Source organism: Balaenoptera physalus (genome assembly GCF_965194825.1).
Source record: "Balaenoptera physalus genome assembly, chromosome: 1".
Classification (NCBI taxonomy): domain Eukaryota; kingdom Metazoa; phylum Chordata; class Mammalia; order Artiodactyla; family Balaenopteridae; genus Balaenoptera; species Balaenoptera physalus.
This window is the reverse complement of record NC_138882.1, coordinates 12812029-12826206: the sequence shown is the minus strand read 5'-3', so window position 1 is coordinate 12826206 and position 14178 is coordinate 12812029. Positions and strand designations below refer to the sequence as shown.

At 34.8% G+C, this 14178-nt stretch overlaps 1 pseudogene across 1 annotated transcript; it reads right to left on the bottom strand.

Moving 5' to 3' along the window:
* Window positions 1-6133: 6133 nt before the first annotated feature.
* LOC309644134 (S-adenosylmethionine decarboxylase proenzyme pseudogene) lies at window positions 6134-13867 on the bottom strand (annotated as a pseudogene). The gene has a single exon. The product of its transcript is annotated as an S-adenosylmethionine decarboxylase proenzyme pseudogene (transcript).
* Window positions 13868-14178: the final 311 nt, after the last annotated feature.

The following is a 14178-nucleotide window of genomic DNA, read 5'->3' as shown; positions in this document are numbered from 1 at the left end:
AATGCATATATGTGGAACCTGAAAAAATTGGTATAGACAATCTTACAAAGCAGAAATAGAGACACAGACATAGAGAACAAATGTATGGATACCGAGGGGGAAAGGAGGAGGTGGGATGAATTAGGAGATTGGGATTGACATATATACACTACTGAGACTATGTATAAAATAGATAACTAATGAGAACCTACTGTGTAGCACAGGCAACTCTACTCATTGCTCTGTGGTGACCTAAGTGAGAAGGAAATCCAAAAAAGAGGGGGTATATGTGTACGTATAGCTGATGCAGTTTGCTGTACAGTAGAAACTAACACAATATTGTAAAGCAACTATACTCCAATTAAAAAAATAAGAAGAAATAAAAGGAAAAACAAACAACAAAAAAGAACAGTATTTATTCATTTGAATAAAAGTCCAACAGACATTTCATCAAAGAAGATATATGCAAATGGCTAAAAAACATAAAAATTTGCTCAATATAATTATTCATTAGGGAAATGAAAACTAAACCTACCTTTTGATAACAATTTAACCTCTACTAAAATATCTATAATAAATAAGGCAGACAATGGCAAACGTTGGTGAGAAAATGGAGAAACAGAAACTCTCATACTATTGATTGGCGGGAATGTAAAATGGTAAAGTCACTAGAAAATAAGTTTGGCAGTTTCTAGAAAAGTTAAACAGGAAACTACCCCATGACCTAGTATTTTGACTAGTAGGTGTCTAACCAACAGAAATGAAAGTTTTTGTCCACACAAAGACTTGCATGTGAATGTTAATAGAAACATTACAATAATAGGCAAAAACTAGTAGCAATCTAAATGGAATGGAGAGATAAAATGTGGTTTATCTATACACTGGAATACTATTCATCAATAAAAAAAATACTGTCATATTCCATGAACTCCAAAAATGTTATGTTAAATGACCATACACAAGAGACCACATATTATATGATTTTATCTGTATGATATGTTCTGAAAAAAGCAAATTTATAGTGACAGAAAGTAGATTAGTGGTTGCCTGAGGCTGGGGGTGAGATGAGGACCAGCTGTACATGGATGTGAGGGATCTTTTTGGAGGGATAAAAATGTTCTAATGTGTGGTGATGGGTGAAATACTCAGTCAAGGTAATAAAAATTACTGAATTGTACACTCAAAATAGATGAATTTTATGTTATATAAAAAATACCTCAGTATATCTGCTTAAAAATACAATGTTTTAATAATGTTTGTGGAAGGACGTGGAAGCTAGATGTAAGTTTTAGTTATATCTGTTCTTATTTTTGATACTATTTTAGAATGTGTGCAACATCATGATTTAATTTATCACATTTCATCTCACACAGCCCAGTACAGGAAAATAGCAGCTAACTAAATATCCTTCATAAAATTGATTATTAAAGTGAAGGTAAATATAGACTCCAATAGTTGAACCCCACTATTTACCTGTACTTGGGTTTCGGTGTTATCTAGATTGAATTGGATTGAGTTGGAGCTGAATGAAGGGTGTAAATTAAGAGAATATTACAGTAATTCATATTTTCTTTGTCAACAATAGCAGGAAAAATGGCACTATTCCAAGGGCATTGCTTTAATAATTAATAAAAATGACAACTTAAAGTCAATACTTGTTTAATTAGTCATATGAAGCATTCCAATATTTATAGCTCCTCTTAGCACCCTTTGACTCTTTACTGGGTATGATTTGCTCACAAAAGAATAAGAAGGATTTAACAACATACAAAAGAGCAGTAAAATAACTGTCTGTATAAGGTGTTTCAGAATGAATTTCATACAAATCCCAACATCAATGCCTATATTTTAATTCTGTTCACTAAATTCAAAATGTGCAATTACTACTTCAATGCTATTTTGATAATCATTAATTCTGTAAAATTTAATGTAGATGTTGCTGATAACCAAGCTTCAAATAGAGGTAACATTTTAGAAGCAACCTAAAATTTCAGCTGGAAAGTAGGCAGAGACAAACACTCATGCAAGACTTCAAAGCCTAATTGACTTAGTTATATTTCACTTTGAATGATAGAGATTAATACCTGTAGATTACAAGTTTTGTCTTAAGATTAGAATAATGAGAGAAAAATTCTATCAGATTCAGGCATTACTTCTCAGTGACTACAGTTCAGTGAATCAGATTTCTTTTCCATGCCATTTGAGAGAACTTGCTGAATACAAAATGGCTTTCCCAACATATCTAAGAAATGGAAAGGTTAACTCTTAGTGATTTTAATGACTTTATAATTGGACTATAAATAATATGCCTAATATTTTAATATGAAATTAATAGTAAGGTAGATGTTCTCAGTTCTTTAACTTTTCTTATGATAAAAACTTTTTCATTCGGTATAATACTGTTTGGAAAACTCATCAGTCTATTTTGGATTTCAAATACAGCCAAAATTTTTAAAACGGTAATTATTTCAAATTTTCATTTATTTATTAAAACATAAACATTAGTATCTTCCCTAAAATTTCTAAATGTTGCTAAGAATATAATAATAGCATGTAAAGAGAAGTAACCAGAAGATTGGGCCAAGCCTTTGTCTGTAGATCAAATATTTACCACAAAATGTATTAGCAAAATCATTTCTGAATGTTCTTTAGGATTACTATTATAACAACCAACATTGACTGAATATCTACTATGTAATGAAGCAATATAATTGCTCTTCTTTAATACATAAATTCATTAGACAGATATTTGTTTGATTTCTCCTATGTACCAGAAATTATTCCAGGGTTTGGGAATGCATGAGTAAACAAAATAGAAAAAATAATACCTTTGCATTTATGAAGATTATTCCTGGTAGGGAAGGCAGCCAAGGGAAAAATAAGCATAATTTGAAGTCTAGATTACTTTAATGCTGCTGTTTTCATGATATTAGAACTAGAACATTTTTCACACTGTTGAGTCACTAATGATATTGGGCTGACAGTGATTATTAGATACATTAGGACTTCCATAATGTTAAAATGTAAAAAAAAAAAAACCACACAAAACTGTGTACCATAGACATATTGAACTAGTAAATAGGCATATAGAATCAGAATGTAATAAACGCTGTAGAAAATAAAATTGGACACTATAACAGGCATTGAGAGTGTTGGGGGACTTGAAATTTTATTTTATTCTATTTTGTTTTTAATTAATTTATTTTTTTGGCTACGCCACGTGGCTTGCAAGATCTTAGTTCCCCGACCAGGGATTGAATCCCCGCCCTTAAAGTGTAGAGTCCTAACCACTGGAATGCCAGGGAATTCGGGCTTGGAATTTTAGATGGAACACTCAGTAGAAGTATCATTTGATAGAATGTTTTCAGGAGGAGAGAAAGTGAGACATGAAGTTATTTGGAAGAAAATGGGAAAAGTAAGAAGAAGAAAGCTTGCTTCCAGAAAGCAGGAAGAGCCAGTGCAAAAACCTTTTATGTCAGAGCAAGCGTAGAATGTTCAGAAATGATGAGATGGTGAAAGTGTCTGGAGTGGAGTGACCTAGGTTGAGAATGATAGGAAGGAAAGTAAAAAAAAAGGCAAGAAGGGAGGCGTGTGAAATCACCTAGGGCCTCAGAGGCCATTGGAAAGAACCATGGGATGATTACATCCCAGAGAAGGGATATGATCAGTTTCATAGGGCCACTCTGATATTTGTGTTGTGGATGAACAGTGATAATACAGAGGTCAAAGCGGGGAGATCGGTTAGGATGTTAAAGTAAAAATCTAGGCAAGAATGATGGACATGTAGGCCAAGCTTGTAGAGGAGGAGATATATTTTGAAAATAACACCAAGAAGATGTCTTAGACGAACAATGCAGGGTTTGAGGGAAATATAGGACTCAGGTTGATTGCAAGAGTTTAGCAACACGAAGCGTGGAGAAGTTTGAAGATGGAAGTGCAAATTACTAAACTGAGTTGTAGGACACAGTAATTCCAATATAAACTTGCTGGAGATTTTACAAATAAATTATTGAAATAAGATGATTAAATATATACCATTTTGGCAGAATTAAAAATGTTTTCCCTTGCTATTTAAATTTGTAATTCTCTGATAACTAGAGTGACCTTTTTATCACTTAATCATCATTTACATGCTTTGAATTAGGAACTACATGCTCAATAGCTTCTAAGTTTTTCTGTTGATAGTTTTTTTTTCTTAATTTTTATGGAAATGATTCATGTACTGGATAGGTAACCCATTCTTTCATCCAAAAAAAGTATGTAGCTCACTATATTTTATTTTTTTATTAATTCATACTTATTTATAAATATTTCATGTACATAAAATTATATAATGATCTGATGCACACATTTATAAAAATCATTGCATTAATTTCCCATGGTGGCTTTAACAAATTACCACAATTTGTGGTAATTAAACAACACAAATGTATTCTCTTATGGTTCTGAAGGCCAGAGTCTATATGTGTTTCCCTGGGATGACATCAGTGTCAGCAGCACCATGGTCCCTCTGGAGATTCTAGGAGAGAATACATTTTCTTGCCTTTTTCAGCCTCTGGAAGCTGCTCTTCATTGCTTGGCTCATGTCACTACATCACACCACATTTTTCTCCTGCTTCCATGGTCACATGGTCTTTTTCCTCTTCTGTCTTCAAGTCTCCCTCTGCCTCCCTCTCCTAAGCACAGTTGTGATCATTTGTATGGCTCACCTTGATGATCCAGGATGATGCTCCCACATCAAGATCCTTAATCACACCTACGAAGTCCTGGCTACCATCAGATCACACTCACAGATTCCAGGAGTTAGGACCTGGGATCTTTGGGGACTAATATTCAGCCTATCACAATCATCTTCTTGAGGAGGGAGATGGGATAAAACCAAACTAGGGAACAAAAAATTACCAAAAGACTTGAAGAACTCTCTACCAATCACTTCTAACTTTTTAATTCAACTTTATCTTGATTTAGTGGATCATGTCAGGTAAGCATATAAATTAATTATTTTCTGATATCATTAACCAGTTTTCCAGTAATCTTAATAATTGCTCATCACTGACACAAACAAGTATACTTGCATAGTATTCTTTCTATTTTTGTCGCTTAGTTTTGGTTTGGAATTTAAAGTCAAGGATCTGACTGTGAATACTTTTTCCAGGCTTGATTTCCTTCAAATTTTCTTGTTATTGTAAAGAACAGGGTCGTTCATCTTTACTTGCCTTTGCTCATAAAGTTTCAACTGCATGATGAAATGTACCTTTTCCCTGTTCCAGCTTGAAGAAATTTTACCCCTCCTTTAAAGCTGCAACTGACATGCCTATTCTCTAGATGTATCACCGTTCTCTTTTGTATTATTAGATGCTTAAAACACATAGCTTACCTTGCTTTTTATTAGTCTAAGGTTAAAAAAAATGCATGCTCTAAGACAGGTTTAGGTTCAGACTCCACCACTTACTAGGTGTGAGATCATGGGAAAATTATTTTTCCTTGTTATGTCCTATTTTCCCCAACCATAAAAGGATGCAATTAATGACCCCCCCCCACGCACTTCATATATAAATAATAAATAAAATAATCTACTTAAATTAAATCTACTTACTTTCACCTACTACCTATAAATAGCATGCTTCCAAACCACACTTTCTATTCCTTTACTACTTTCTATATTCATTTTCATTATTATTTAGATGAGATTCATGTCATCAGGGCCCACAGGAATGACTTGCGAAATCCTCAGATACCAATTACTTAATGAACTTGTATTCAATTCATCTAATACCCATATCCCTTTAACATGTCCATTTTATTTATTTTTGTTTGTTTCTTGCAAATGTTCATAGCAGCTTTATTCATATTTTCCCAAAATTGGAAACAAAATGTTCATTAACAGGAGAATAGCTAAACAAATTGTGGTACATTCATACAATGGAATACTACTCATCAATAGAAAGAAATACATGGTTCAACCTCTCAAAACTTTATACTAATGAAAGCATTAAGTGATTCAATTTAGTTTCAGAGCTGGGGGGGGGAGGGAAACCCTAGTCATTGGTGAAAAAATATGGATAGTAGTTAAACTACCAACTAAAGTAGGGGTAGGGCTTTGTTGCTTAGGTAGGGGTATAAGGGAACCTGCCTTTGTCCTGATATGTCTGTGGGGTAAAAGTATCCATTTTCAAAATTGTAGTTAAGATTTGTGTATTTCAATTTTATAAATCTTACCTAATAAGAGGTGTGTATAGCGGACAGATGAATGTACCAAAGCAGAATTGAGGACTATCGAAGCTAGGGTGTGAAGGTTCAAGGTACTATTTTTTTCAATATACATCCAATTAAGATGTTTAATTACAAATCTTGACCTATTTTTATGGGATCCTAGCTCACATACCCAACAGCATATTGGACATCTCTTGACACTGCCAGTGGTTTTCTTCCAATCTTAGTCACATAACAGATCTCTATGACCCTGCCTCAATTTCATCCTAGGTTTCTGGTTTGAACAACTCAGGAAAATGCTGGATTGCAAGAAGTAGTCTGAAGAGGGTTCAGTTTGGGGGTAAAAATTGACTCTTGTCATCTTGTAAAGGACTAAGAAAGTGGACCCTAAGGGGCAAACATAAGTGGGAAGAAACTAGAAAAGTAAAACAAACTGATGGTGAGCAACAGTGGACATGCTTGCAGTGAACTCAGTTACAAAGTCTCTGAAGGTAGGAATGGGTGGATGGAATCCAAAGGACCAATACTTCTTCCATTATGACAAAAAGGGTAGATGAGAATATAAAGTTTGAAGGTGGGTAGCCAGGAAATGGTGAGTTATCTGGCTAGGACAATAAAAGCCTTTTATCTTTCATAGTGTGATATCACATTTACCATATTTTTCAGATTATGTCCCAGAATCTGATTAACACCAAGTGTCTGCCAAACTCAGTTACCTGTTCATGTAAAAGAATCTGGTGCTGTAGGTATTGCACACATATGTAACAACCTGCTTTTCTATGATTAACCCTTTTTAACTCAGATTTTGGACAATATTCTGATAAGCTTATTCTGAGAAAGATCCAAATACACATTTTTATAAGATTCCAGTTTTTAGCTATTGTAGATGAGACTGAAGAACTGAAATTCTGCCAGATGATGAGATATGTACCTGCATGGCACAATGATCAAAAGCTTATAACTCTGTTCTAGTTAATAGAAATAACCATGAATTAAACTCTGCCCCACCCCACCATCAAGAGCCTATTTCATAATAAATGTTAGACTATTCCACCTCCAAACTTTTCACTTTTCTAGCTCCAAACTCTAGCATTCTTATTCTTACTACTTACACCCTTTCTACTCTTTGATATCCTGGTATATAGCCCGGGTGATTTCCTTTGAGCTTCAGGTATGAAGCCACTAACAAAAAAAAAGTTTAAATCTGTTCTCCCAGGAGCTTAAAGATCTTATCTTTATGACAAGTCCCATAAATCTTAAAAAATGATCATTAAATACTGATTTACTCAATTAATTATAAAAACTTTAAATGTTTAGTATTTGGTCATGTATACTATTTAAAAAAAATACATCAACAGAAAACTTTCTGAATGTCACTAGACAATGAATTAAGCAAACCTTTATTGAAGCTTAAATTATGGTACAGAAACACATTTCAACTGATTTAAGTCCAACACCATGAAGAGAGAAATTATGGCACCAAAATTTTCCCTCCACTATCATATACACTAGGATTAATTTAGATTACTATTAAATCTATAGTTTTCATTTTTCTAGGCCTGGTTCCATACAAATTTGTGCAGTTTTTCAGCATTAAATAGAAATCTTAAATCTATTAAGAGGGGGGGAAATCAGACCTCAAGCCAATAAATGTTCATCAAATCTACTGGAACACTGTTCAAGAACAAAATCCACTTTGAGCATTGGTCCTCATAATAGCACCAAAACATTAGGTACTGTGCGCTACTTACAGAATTTGACTGATCCATTGATTGAAAGCTTCTTCAATGAAGCTTTGAATCAACAACATGTTTAAAAGTCAAAAGTGTTCCAACCACTTGATTTCAAGCCAAGTAGAATTTATGTTTAGAAACACTAAAAAAAAAAGTGTTTCATTTATAAATACAAAAACATCACTGCATCAATCCAGAAAGAATCAAAAATTGTTTGAGGACAAGAAATACAAAATTGAGTCAACTTTCCTCTTTTCTCAACTGCTTAAATGTCCATATTAGCAAATACAGCTAAAAGATGCCAACTCTTTTAAGCCTGTATTTCTAGTCATTTCCCATTGACCATTTTGGAATTTTGTATGTTATGTTTTATGGATAGCATTCTGCTTCACTGTGTAGTATGTCTGAATAACCTGAATAGTTCTCATTCATCACTTGATGTTACTCCATGGTGAAAGAAATACCTGTAAGAGGAACCGTCAGGACACTATCACATGCATCACAAAGTCACAGAGGTTTTTAAGTCACAAGATGGCAAAGACATCGATTCTGCTTTAAACCAAAGTTTATGGCATATCCTTAATAGAAATCAGTGGAAATGGCTACAAAAGTAAAAGTTAAGGTGAATCATCTGAGCTGACTTGCCTTGTTGAATCCAATACAACCTTTATCTTAAATCTCCTTGCTAACAAATTTAGTGATAATTCTTTTATACTACCACTTAGCAAGTTAATAAAGGCATGGTACTCATGAGAAGCTAACCTCATTTAATGGGGGGCACAGAATGGCATACAGTTTCCATACAGTTCTGCCAATATTCCCTAGTATCAATCCACACCTTCTTTGCTAATCAACACCAGCTTATTCCAAAAGAGCTCATGGTAACGAAAAATGCCAAACTCCCTTGACCTTAAAAGAAAATTAAGCCCAGGGTCCATCCCCCCATTCCCCCTCTGGGGTATAAGGTTAGTGTAAACCCACAGTGTAACAGTGTATTGCTTTATGGAGGGGGTGTGGTTGGGAGGGAGACACCATGGTGAGGAATGAATCAAAGTCACACAAGTATAGGAAGCAGTGAGATATTAATACACAAAATGGATAACTGCAGTCACTTTCTTAGAGGACTCGACTCATGGAAGAAGAACTTTGATTGGTGCTGGAAAAACATCTGTATGAACTAGAAATTTGTTTCAATAACATTAGTAGAGAATATGTTCTAGAAAGTGGAGGTAACTAGATGCAAAATCCTGGTAGCAATTTAATAGAACAGTCCCAGATGGCTAGGCTGAGGCCAACACCTAATGAGGATGAAAGCCTTGTCTGTGGGGAATTTTGGATGATACCTGGAGAAATATTACACTGTGCATAAACCAAATTGAATTGTTTTCACAAGTGTTGTAAAGTTTCATATAGTAAAAGGTTTTTTCTACACGCACTTCAATTTCACAGCAAGAGTGGCATGGGATACCTAAACACAGAAGAGAGCATTCATGCAAGATATCTAACTCCGTGATATAATATGCATACAATTCAAAATGATTACACTATCATCACATCTAGGGCTTTCTGCAACTACAAGGTGGTGGTTATGGAAAGCATGGCCCTTGGTATCAGTATCTAAAAAGCAGCCACCACCTTCTTCTATGTGTGTTCTCTTTTTGCGTTTTCTCTTCATTTTTCTTAATCAACTCTGCTGTTGTTGCTGCTTCTTAGCAAAACTGGTAAAAACAAAACTGTAATCATTGAACATAGCTCTCTGGCAATCAAGACGTTTAAAACCTTCAATCTTCTGGGGCGAAGAAAGCACTGTGTGACATTTAGAACTCTGATTTACAAACAGGGTGATCACAAATTTTCCTGGCTTGAAGACTTCCACAACTTTCCTGATCAGGTCATCATAGGAGGTCTGACTTAAGTTTGTTTCAAGCTAACATAAGAAAATTCTGGTTCTGGAGTGATGTGAATAGTCCAATAAGTACCATCCGATTTCATTCTATTCATTGAATACCCACAAGGATTGAACAGTGTGGCATCAATGACAGAACCTGATATCAGGTCACGAATTCCACTCTCATGAATGACATCCTTTGCAGTAACACCATCTTTCGTGTAGAACTGGTCCATAACCGCTGGGTCAAGCTCACTCATCAGAATTTCCAGGCTTTGATCTAGCTGATTGATTACCCGACTCTCTGGGAAATCCAAAGTATACAAGTACCAACAATCAGAATTCATGCGTCCCATACAATATGCTGCTCCATTTGGGAAAATTGCATTAAGAAACTCTATTTCTTCCTGGAAATTCCAGTGTGGGTACCCTTGGTGAGACAGCTTCATGAAATTCTTAGGAGAATAAAAGAAGCTTTGAAGTGAGTCAAACCCACTGTAATCCCTAGCAAGTTTCAACAGGGGAACCAGTGCTTTCAGCAAGAGGGTGGTACCACATGTCTTCAAAATGAAACGTCTCTTGGAGACAAACATGCTACTCTCACTGAGTACACAAGCTTCCTGCTTGTCAGTTTTTGTCACACTTATGATTGAACATTGCACATCCTTCAAAAGTATGTCCCACTCGGATCTTGGGATGGTGCGAAGATCCCCAGATCCTTGGTTTGCGTCAGGTTGCTGCCTGGAGAACCAAACCTCCAGCAGCTTCTCTGTCCCTTCGAAAAAATGTGCAGCTTCCATCACCGTGAGACTAGCAAACAACCAAGAACCACAGAAAATCAACTAAATTAAATCTCTTCTCCCGCCGCTGCCGCCGCCACTATGGATTATTCCAACTGTGTTACTAAAGTTCAGGTTCCTTTTTTGCTATAATTTTACATTAACTTTTTTTAAAAAAGGGTTAATAAAATTTTCCCGGCTTTTTTTTTTTTTTCCGTGAGCGAAAGTTGAACGTTAGTCTGTTGGAAGTAGAGGCAGATACAGCTCAGTCTCTTGCAGTCCGCTGTTTCCCCGTTAGAGAAAGCAGAGCGAGCTCTAGCTAATGTCGCCGGCCATACTGTGGGAGCCTAACGTGTCCATTTTATAAAATAATCATAAACTTTAGAAAGCATAACCTTTCTCTATTAGTTTATCTTTATAACCTAAAGTCATATAACTTCTCTATTTCTAAGTGCCTCACTGCTAATACACCTTCCTAATAAATTATATAACCCATCATCAATTGTATTCATCAAGGAAAAATATGCAACTATGTAGGTTAGAATTTAGCTTATCACATAAATCTTTTGTTTACCCAAACACACTTCACAAACACACTTCAGTCAAGTCACACTTGACTACCCTATTTATGTGCTAAAATAAGTGCATTCAGAAAATGAATTATAAGACTGTGTTCTAAAGACAAACATTTACAAACAAGTTTTCTTGCTGAAGTTTTCTTGCTGGATGAACATAATAGTTTGGTTGAATTTTTACTCTCAAATAATTGTGAGAGTTGATTTTTTCCTAAACTCATACTGAATTAATGGCATATTTTAGTGTTGTAGTCAAATATACCACCGACCACACTCCTTCACCTAAAGTTCCCCTAACTTGTTATATTTTTTTCACAGACACAGCACTTTGTATATTTCATTTTGATTTATTTTCTGGCAAAATATATTTTTTTGCAAAACTCCCTGTCATATATATTTTTCTTTTGCTTTTCCAGTGTAGATTAAAAGAAAAAAAATATCCCCAGACTAAAAAGCCAGCTCCAGGTATCATATAACTTCTATGACTAAAAAGTACAGATAATTTGCTTGTTTTCCCAGGGAAGTGGTCAGGCAGCCAAACCTCACAACCAAAATTAGTTCCCAATTTAGTGTTCGATGTCATTTCACAAGGACTAGAATGAAAGATGAGACATTGGACATGTTAACTCTGAGGAAAATTATCACTTCACCTTGTATAGGGCGTCTTTACTGGATGAAATCAGAGGAGATAAATCATCTGTCCCTGTGACAGATCTGCCTGTCATCGAGGGGAAAGATGTCCCCTGGTGAGAGGGCAGGCACTGTCTGAGTTTCCCTCAGGTTATAACCAGATGTATTTTGTGCCTCAAAATAATTATAGAAATTTTAAAATGGAGATGATGTATGCAGGACACACTTCCCAAGTCGATTTTTCCAAATGACATTTTAAGTGTATGTATATAAATACAAATAGCAATGCATTCACATTTGTGAACTGCATATACCCTTGAAATTGTTACTGGGTAAAGAAAACATTTACTGAATGCTTACTATGATCAGGCATCATAGTGGCTGGTGGTCATCAACCTAAGTAAACACATATGCCCAAGTAAGATTCATGGGGTGTTTTGTCCCTCAAGTTTTCCTTCAGAAAGCAGGAAATCAGCTTATATTTAAGTACCTACAAAGGCGGGCAAATTATAGTCAAATCTCTCACATAATTTATTTTGAAATCTAAAGTGCTTTTGGGAAAAGGTACATTAACGAGAAATGATATCACTCCTCATCACGTTTTGGATACATAGAGAGGTGACCTCGTGGAAATGCAAATGATGGAGGCAAAGATATTTTATTCAGACTTCGTGTTTATTCCTGTGCTACGGCGTTGCAATTGAGAGTTTTGGTTGTGGTTTTACTAGAGGATTTTAAAAAGTAGTAGGGACATGTTAATGGTGAAGTTGAATACATACCTTCAGAAATAATAGTTAGACCAAATGTTCAATTAATGAGTCTTTGTGACTTGAGATAAAATGCTTAATGGCAGCATAATGATCATTTAAAAAGGGCTCTAGCTCTCATTTTTGAAGGAAGTCAAAGTCTAAACTTCTAGATAACTCAACACTAGCTCTAGATTTAATAAAGTTAAAGCTATATGAGCTGCTAGAAACCAAAAATAAAAAAAAGTGTCTCTAGTATTATAAAGTTAAAGCTATGCTATAAGGTATCTAAATAAAATATTTCTTTTCTTCTAAAATCCTATTCTAGTTCGGTCCCCAAAAATCCTTTTGAAATCATCTTATAAAATAGGGACTCAATCACCTTATACTTCTGGTTACTGATATTTATAAAAATGCATTATAAAAATGAAACTTTAAAAATAAATTAATGCCCCCATGCAAAACTTTATTTAATTCTTTAAAAATTACACTATCTCAGGACTTCCCTGGTGGTCCAGTGGTTAAGACTCTGTGCTTCCATTGCAGGGGATAGGGCTTTGATCCCTAGTTGGGGAACTAAGATTCCCACATGGCACATGGCAAAAAAATAAAAAACAAAAATTACACTATCTCTAACATGGAATAATACATTTTTAATTAAGAAATTAAAATAAGTCAAAATAGTCATTTGTGTTTACTCTTCCAAAGAAAGACAAACGTGATAAGCCTATCTGTGATTTTCTATAAGGTTTTATTAAATCTCTTTTTTTAGCTCATAGTAATAATAGAGCAGGGCTCATTGATCACTTGTTTATTCATCATGCATGTATTGAGCACATCCTCTTGCCTGGGTCTTGCACTGGACACAAGATGTAAAAGGGTAAACAAAGCAGACTTGTCATTTCAGAGCTTGAATTGTAGTGATCACAGACTTAGTTCATATTGTTGATTAAGACTGTTGTAACTAGAACATGTTAGAGTCATATGAGCCAGACAGAGGAAAGTACAAACTGGGACCAGTTAGATTAGCAGGAAAAAGGAAATGATGAGATGCTCAAAAGCCAAGACCAGGCAGGCCATCAACACAGAAAGGACTGCACCAGTTTCAAACAAAATAATCTGCATTTATGGATTTTGATTTAGAGTGCATATTAATTTCAATACAACTGATAGAAGGCTGTAAATTAGGAAATGGCTCAAAAATGATCTAGGAGAAAATACATTTGCTGGCTCTCTGTCTTCTAAGGGTAAAGCAAAAACTCCATCTGATCTCATTCACACATTCATTTCTTCATTCTCTTGTCCATTTATTCATCAAAAATGTATTGAATTTAAAAAAAAAATGTATTGAACACCCTGTATATACCAGGAATTCTTCTTTTTCATGGGCATAGAATGTTAAAGCAAAGAGTCCCTGCCCTCATGGAATTTACAGTCTACTAGAGAAATAAAGATAACAGATATGCCATACATTTTAAATATAGTAATTATTTGTAAATCTATAAAGATAGAGATTATGTACAGTATGACTTTTATACATAGATATAGATGGTTTGTTGTCTATATCCATATCTCTCTATATTTCTCTTTATCTGTAGAAACGTACAGAAATAATAAAAAAGAAAGCTGGGATAT